General features: G+C 47.2%; 1 pseudogene; it reads left to right on the top strand.

The window, feature by feature from the left end:
* The first annotated feature begins 1,555 nt into the window (after positions 1–1,555).
* Positions 1,556–1,867, top strand: LOC144581643 (large ribosomal subunit protein eL36 pseudogene; annotated as a pseudogene).
* The last annotated feature ends 4,863 nt before the right edge of the window (positions 1,868–6,730 follow it).

The following is a 6,730-nucleotide window of genomic DNA, read 5'->3' as shown; positions in this document are numbered from 1 at the left end:
AATAATATCACTCCCGTTTGATGGATGGGAATGTTTATTCATTCCTCTGCTCATTCATTCCATGAACGTTTATGGAATGTGTTTTGTGCTAGATGCTGCAGCTCGGATGCTTGGCATATGTGGCTGTGGTGTCACTGCTGTAGGTAAGGGGTAACTCTGGGTCAGGGTTCCAGGCCTCTTTGTGCTGTATTCAGTGTGTCTGCACCCCCAACACTGCTCTCTTGCAGTCTGTGCCAATTGCTACCCCTGAATCCTGATACTGAAGGCTGCATCCAAGAGAGCGTTTCGGCTGAGGCACACCCTTGGGTTCCTCTGCTCAACCTTAGCCACCTGCTGACCTGTTGCTCACCCTTCAGCCCTAGCTCCTCTTCTGTGAACCCTTCCCCACCTTGCCCTGCTGTCCACCTCCCTCATTTGTGCCTGTGGATCCATCCCCACTATCACATTTATCTCATAATATTGTAATAGGTTATGTACATCCCTGCATGTCTGCACCTGTTCTTCCACCCCTCCTCATACATCCCACCTATATACGAAGCCACCAGACAGGAAATTTGGGCCCCTCATATGATCCCTGCATCTCCAGAGGCAAGCCCAGTGCCCAGGACGGGCTCAGTAGATGTTGAATGGACAGAGTCATTTTGAGTTGGGCCTTCCTCCCTGAATAATATTTGGTATCTCATACCCTCTGGGTGCGGGTGAATGAGAAAGGGGACAGGGAGAGGAAGTGGGGAGGAGCGAGAGTTATGAAATATGGAAGCTGGAGACCTCACCTGGTACCTCTCTGCTTCTCAGGGCAGATTGTTTTAATACGGGATGCCTCTTGTTGATAGATGTTCAATAGCTGTTAAAGGCTTGTGCATAAGAAACCTTCCACTCCACCCTTACTCATCTCCCACAGACCCTGGGTCAGGAAATTAGAAAGACAAAAAGCAGCTGGGTGACCTGCTTAGAGGAAATGAAAAGGAATTCATGCTGACTGTGGCTCAAGTGCCTCGGCTGCCTTGTTACTAGGTAATATCCTCACGTAAGGAGAGTCAGTGGTCCCAAAGTTCAAATAACTTGCCCATGTTCGCACTGCTGGCGGAGGTGAAATCTGACCCAAGATCCCCTGGCCCTTGTTGAGGCCCCTGCTTTTTCTCCACTGCATACCTCAAAAGAGTGTGGAGAAAGATCTAGAGGGAGTCTGGGATGGACCCATGAGGAAGTGAGATGAGGGAGCTGAAGGCGCAGATGCACACAGGAGCAATGCCAATGACCCCAGGCTCCATCTGTACCAGGCAGAAGGGTCTCAGAGTAAAAACCAAAACCCCAAATTACATGATGACACTTACTAGAGCACAGTAAGGAAGACTTTCTTCAGGACCATTGCAACAGGTAGAAGAATTACAGCAATGGGGTTTTGCAGTGTGGGTTTTGCAAAAGAGATTGGTTCAATCTGAATACTTCATGGGAAAGGAAGAGTTTATATAGCCAGGGAACAGGGTGGGGTCAGTGGGTAGAAAATGACTAAGAGACTTCCACCACAGCTGCCATTGGACAGTGACAGCCATGACTGCGCTACCCTGTGGCTGTGGGCCTCAACAAGGGCCACAAGGTGACCAAGAACACGAGCAAGCTTAGGCACAGCCGCAGCCTCAGGCGTCTGACCAAACACACCAAGTTCATGTGGGACACCATCCGGGAGGTGTGTGGCTTTGCCCTGAACGAGCAGCGCGCCATGGAGTTAGTAAAGGTCTTCAAGGACAAACGGGCTCTCAAGTTCATCAAGAAAAGAGTGGGGATGCACATCCGCGCCAAGAGGAAGTGGGAGGAGCTGAGCAACATCCTGGCCACCATGAAGAAATCTGCTGCCAAGAAAGACTGAGCCCCTCCTCTGCCCTCCCCCTGAAATAAAGAACAGCTTGATAGGAAAAAACAAAGGAAAAGAAAAGAAAATGACTAAAAGGAACTATCAGGAGTGAGGAGGATTCTGGCTAAACCCACCTAAAAGATTTTTGTTGAAGGCAGGCCTGGGCCATAAGACCTCACCTAGGGGAGGGCGGAAGGTACCGGAAGCTGAGCAGATATCAAAGGTGTGGGGGGAGGGGGTCTTGCTAAAACTGGGTTTGACAAGAAAATTCATAGATGGACCTAGGGGATGGTCCAGGAGCCTGGAAAAGGTTTGATCAAGCAAAGAACCTTGGTCATTAGATACAAATTAGACAGGTCAGGAGGTAGGAATGGGTGACGTCTGGAAAAGGTTGTGTTGACCCTGGGGAGTGGTAGAGGTCTCTGTAGGTAGCCTCTGCCTAGTGTTTGTCTGTGGTTACCTTACCTGCAAAGCATCCCTGAGCTCAAGAAGATGGGCCAGGAGGTGAAGCAGTCCGGCCCATTTATCTTGAAGGGACCACCAAGGAGGAGCAGATAGGAACCAGTGACAATCCTCTGAAGGGTCCCTGAAGCCAGAACCCCACAGCTCTTGTGAGCGAGAGAGTTGCTCAGCTGGGGTGTGTGTGTGTGTGTGTGTACACATGTGTGAAAGTGGAGGTTGTCTGACTGAGGAGTGTAAACTGAGCCCTGTCCAGTGTGATTCCCTGGGCTGTTGTCCCTGGTGTCACCGACAGTGCCATCTGCAGTAAATCTCCCTCCACCTCAGCTGACCCATATGACCATTTGGGCCATGTCCCCCAACCCCTACAGGGGCCCCTGCCAGACCAGCTCTCAGGCAAGACAATTAACTCGTTTTTCCAGACAATGACTCATGAGAAAATATCTCTGATTTGTGGGAACATGATGGATCTGGGAGCTGGCAAATGGCCACAGGGGAGGGACAGCCACATGAGCACAGAGTGCCAGTTCCCTCCCGGCTATAATTTTGCTCAGCAGCAATTCCCCTGTAGAGGCTCAGGCTGAACTTTAGCTGTTCTCCCCAGCCTCTACCAGGATGACCCCAGCACCATGGGCCCTGATAAAAAGACCTGGAGCCAGGTGCTTGAAGGACTCAGGGGCTGAGAAGCAGAGGCCCCGCCCGTGACTTGCCTCCTGAAATAGTGTTGACATTGTTCTGTACTCGCACTCCACAGTGACTTGTCCCTTCTAGCTAGTGAGATCATGGTGTGTGTAGGACTCTTCAGAGATTATGAACTGCCTTGTTCAACCATAGCTTACAGGCTGGGGAAATACTTGAATTATATGTGGCTTTTTCACTCATTAATTCAACATTTGCTAGGACCTGCTCTGGACTAAGTCTTATGCTAGGTCCTGAACACTCAAAGATGTGTAAGAAATGGTGTATAAGACCCCTCTGGAGGGGTTCACAGTCAACTGGAAGAGAGAAAGTTGTAAACAAGCAACCCACGATATAGGGTGGGAAGTGCCATTATAGAGAAAGGGTCCTGAGGAGGTGGGAGAAGAGAGGCAGGAGGGCATGACTACCTGGGACTCTGAACAGACTCAGCAGGGAGGCAACACCTGAACTCGTTCTTGAGGATGAGCAGCAGGGCCCTTCTAGGTAGAGGGGACAGTCCGTGCAAAGGCCAGAGGTTGTGACGGGGAGAAGGAGTCTTAGGAAGACATCATGGTAGGGGACATAAAGAGGACTATCAAGAGCTGGGCCTGTGACCCATTAGGAGAAGCCAACAAGTTTGGACTTCATCACATAAACAATGGAGAGCCAACCAAAGATTTAATTGGGAAGCTGCTCAGTGGGCGTCTATAGCATGGGACAGGGCTCATCTGCTAGAGAAGAGTTCCAGGGTGGAGGTCATGTGCTCGGTGTCTGGAGAGGCAGTGAGATTTAGGTGGAGAAACCTTCTTGATAGGGCTGCAGACCAACTGTGCTGCCCACCTTGCTAATCAACACTGCAGACCTGGTAAGAAAGTAGAGACGACTCAACAAACTTCAGTCCCTACAGCTGATTGCAGAGCAGTGCAGAACGTACATCTTGTCCCATTAAGGGCAGTGCACAGTCATTCACAGTAGATCATGCTCCAGCCAATATATAAATGTGGACACAAACTCATAGAAGTTTAGAGCAGGAAGGTTCTTATACCATCTTTTCATTAAGTTTTGTTTTTCCGTTGAGTTCTGAGACTAATAATCCTCCTCCTTTTCCCCTTTTCTAATGATCAAAGACCTTCCTTTATTTTAAAGATGGGAAAATTGAGATCCTGAAAATGTACATGAATTGCCCCAGATCCCAGTTGTGGTCAATGGCAGCGTTAGAATGACTGAAGACACACGTGGGCCTGCGACTTTTTCCGATTATGAAATGACACCACTGAGAAACACCTATAGGTGGGGATAGACTGATACGATTGCTTAGGAAACTTAGGGAGGAAAACAAAAACCACTCTCTTCTTCTTGAATTATCTCCATCCCCAGGCCAGAGGTTATTGATTTGTCAGCCATGTTTTCTCAGTTTCTGCAAGATTGGCCTTCACTTCCTGGGAAGAGACAACAGGGCAGTGAGAGGGTAGACAAACATCTCCCGTCTTTCATTGCTCCTTGTTCCATTCAGGGAGCCTGTGCGACTCCAAACTTCCCATCTTTAAAATAAAGGAAGGTCCAAAAGCAGCCTTGTCCTCTGAGCACTTAACAGAGATTTCAGTAGAGGATACTATATTAAATAATGCAGCCCCTCCTTCTTTCTTCTATGCCAGAGAAGTTTACAAAACAAGAAGGAAGCCTTCCTACCCGTCACAGCCAGCAGTCGCTGCTCTGGCTCTCGGCTGCTGCCTTAGCGTAAATCTGTTGCTATGGTCACTGGGGTGTCTCTGCAGGTATGTATTTTACATGTAACTCATTAGGAAGGATGAATTCAAAATTTTCTCTTTCACTCCTATCTAGGGCTGCTATGTTTAGCAAATAAAAACACAGGACGTCCAGTTAAATTTGAACTTAAGATAAACAGTGAATACTTTGTTAATATGAGTATGTCCTAAATATTGTATCATTTGGTGTTTATCTGAAACTTAAATTTAACTGGGCATCCTAGTATTTTATGTGACAACTATATCCCTAATATAAGGAAAACGGCCCGTATCCATTTTCTCTGCCTAGAGAGCAATTGCTTATACTTGTCTTTGCTGAGATGCTCTGCTTGACTTGTTAAAATAATTGGTCAAAATACCCATGTGCCTGGGGAGTTCAGATGCCTGCATTTCTAGAATAGTGTGAGAAATGGAATCCAAATAGCAATACTTCTGATGATGAATCATCAGCAGTGTGTATGTGCCTGCTGCCAGTTCCTTCTTTGACTGGACTGGAAGGTCAGATGAGTGAAAAACAATAGCCAACCACTGACTTCTACCAGAGCCCATGCCATTAAGCACCTTTGCTTTTCAATGGGCTTTTTGGTGTTGGTAACCATTATGGTTAATGTGTAATTAGACCATGGAAAACACCTGCTTGAGGCCACGGCTTGTCCCTGCTCTTTAAACCGTGTCTTTACTGATTAATAATCCGCTCATACCAGAGAGAAGAGTCATTCCTCCCCACCTCAGTCATTTAGAACTAATGTAACCCTTTAAAAGTCACAGAGTAAAATTCACACACAGTGAAGGAAAAAAATCGTCTGTGGAAATTATGCAAGATGATGGCAAAAGAGTTTTGGGAATGCCCCAAACTCTAATTGAGGTGGCCTGGGCAATGTCTTGGCAGAGAGCAGTTGTAACTAAGACTGACACGTCTTCAGTAGAATTTCATGGTCACTGAAAAAGAGCAGAGTTTGCTGGTGGGAATCGTCAGCCTGGAGCCTTGAGATAGGAAACTCACAGAACAAGAATTTGGTAGTGTTTTTCCAGGGAAAAGGGAAAGAGGCTGGAATCTTCCAGAAATGTTTTAGGACATTGGAAAGGTTGTCGCTGATGGAGAAAGGGTAGTTCCTGAGACCTCAGTGCAGGTCTGGGTGACAGCCCCTCTATGCCTCCACCAACCTCCTTTTCCTTGGCTTTTATTTCAGCTCAAGAAGTGATGTTCTTTTAATACTTTAGCTTCCCTTTTGAATTTGTTTATGGGGTTACCAGCACTGACTTTGTAGCATAGCCCTCCCTTCCTTCCTTCCCTCCCTCCCTCTTTCCTTCCTTCATTCTTTCCTCCCTCCCCTCCTGCCTTCCTTCCTCCCTTCCCTCCTTCCTCCTTTTTTCTCTTTTTCTTCCTCCTTCCCCAGTTTCTTGTTCTTTTCCTCTTGCTGTATTCTCAGAATACATTAGTCAAGTGGAGTTAATTCTGATTTGTACAAGAGCCTCTTGTAACTTTCTTGTATGAGCCGGTTCCCTCTAAGGCTGGGTAACTCTCAGAGCTCCAGCAAAATCGAGCTCCTGGGCTTGGCATGCTGGAGGCCAGGTGCTGGAACAGAGCAGTCACACCCAGGCCTTCTGCCTGCCTGGCAACACCTCTGCGCTCTCTAGAACTTGGTTAAGAAAACATATGGGTCAACTCTGCAGTTTTGTGTTTTATAACCAATCCTGTTTTGTTCCACTTTATATGAACTCTTATAGAATTACATAAGGATCTTCTGTGAAAACAGGTATAAACAAGCAAACGAATGTACCAGTGAATATCAGGTGGATCACACCTGGATGTGGTGGATCATATTCAGTTAAATATTATTCTTAAAATAAAAAAATTCAGCCCTCCTAGGAGAACTGAGGCAAGGGGATGCAGTGTCTCTGTGGCTGATGAATTTGGGAACCAGCACCACAGATTCGGCACTTCAGTTTGCCTGCTGGACATTCCTTTCTCTCA

The sequence above is a fragment of the Callithrix jacchus genome, chromosome 2, assembly GCF_049354715.1.
Source record: "Callithrix jacchus isolate 240 chromosome 2, calJac240_pri, whole genome shotgun sequence".
Classification (NCBI taxonomy): Eukaryota; Metazoa; Chordata; class Mammalia; order Primates; family Cebidae; genus Callithrix; species Callithrix jacchus.
The sequence above is the reverse complement of the archived record's forward strand: the minus strand, read 5'-3'. Positions and strand labels throughout refer to the sequence as shown.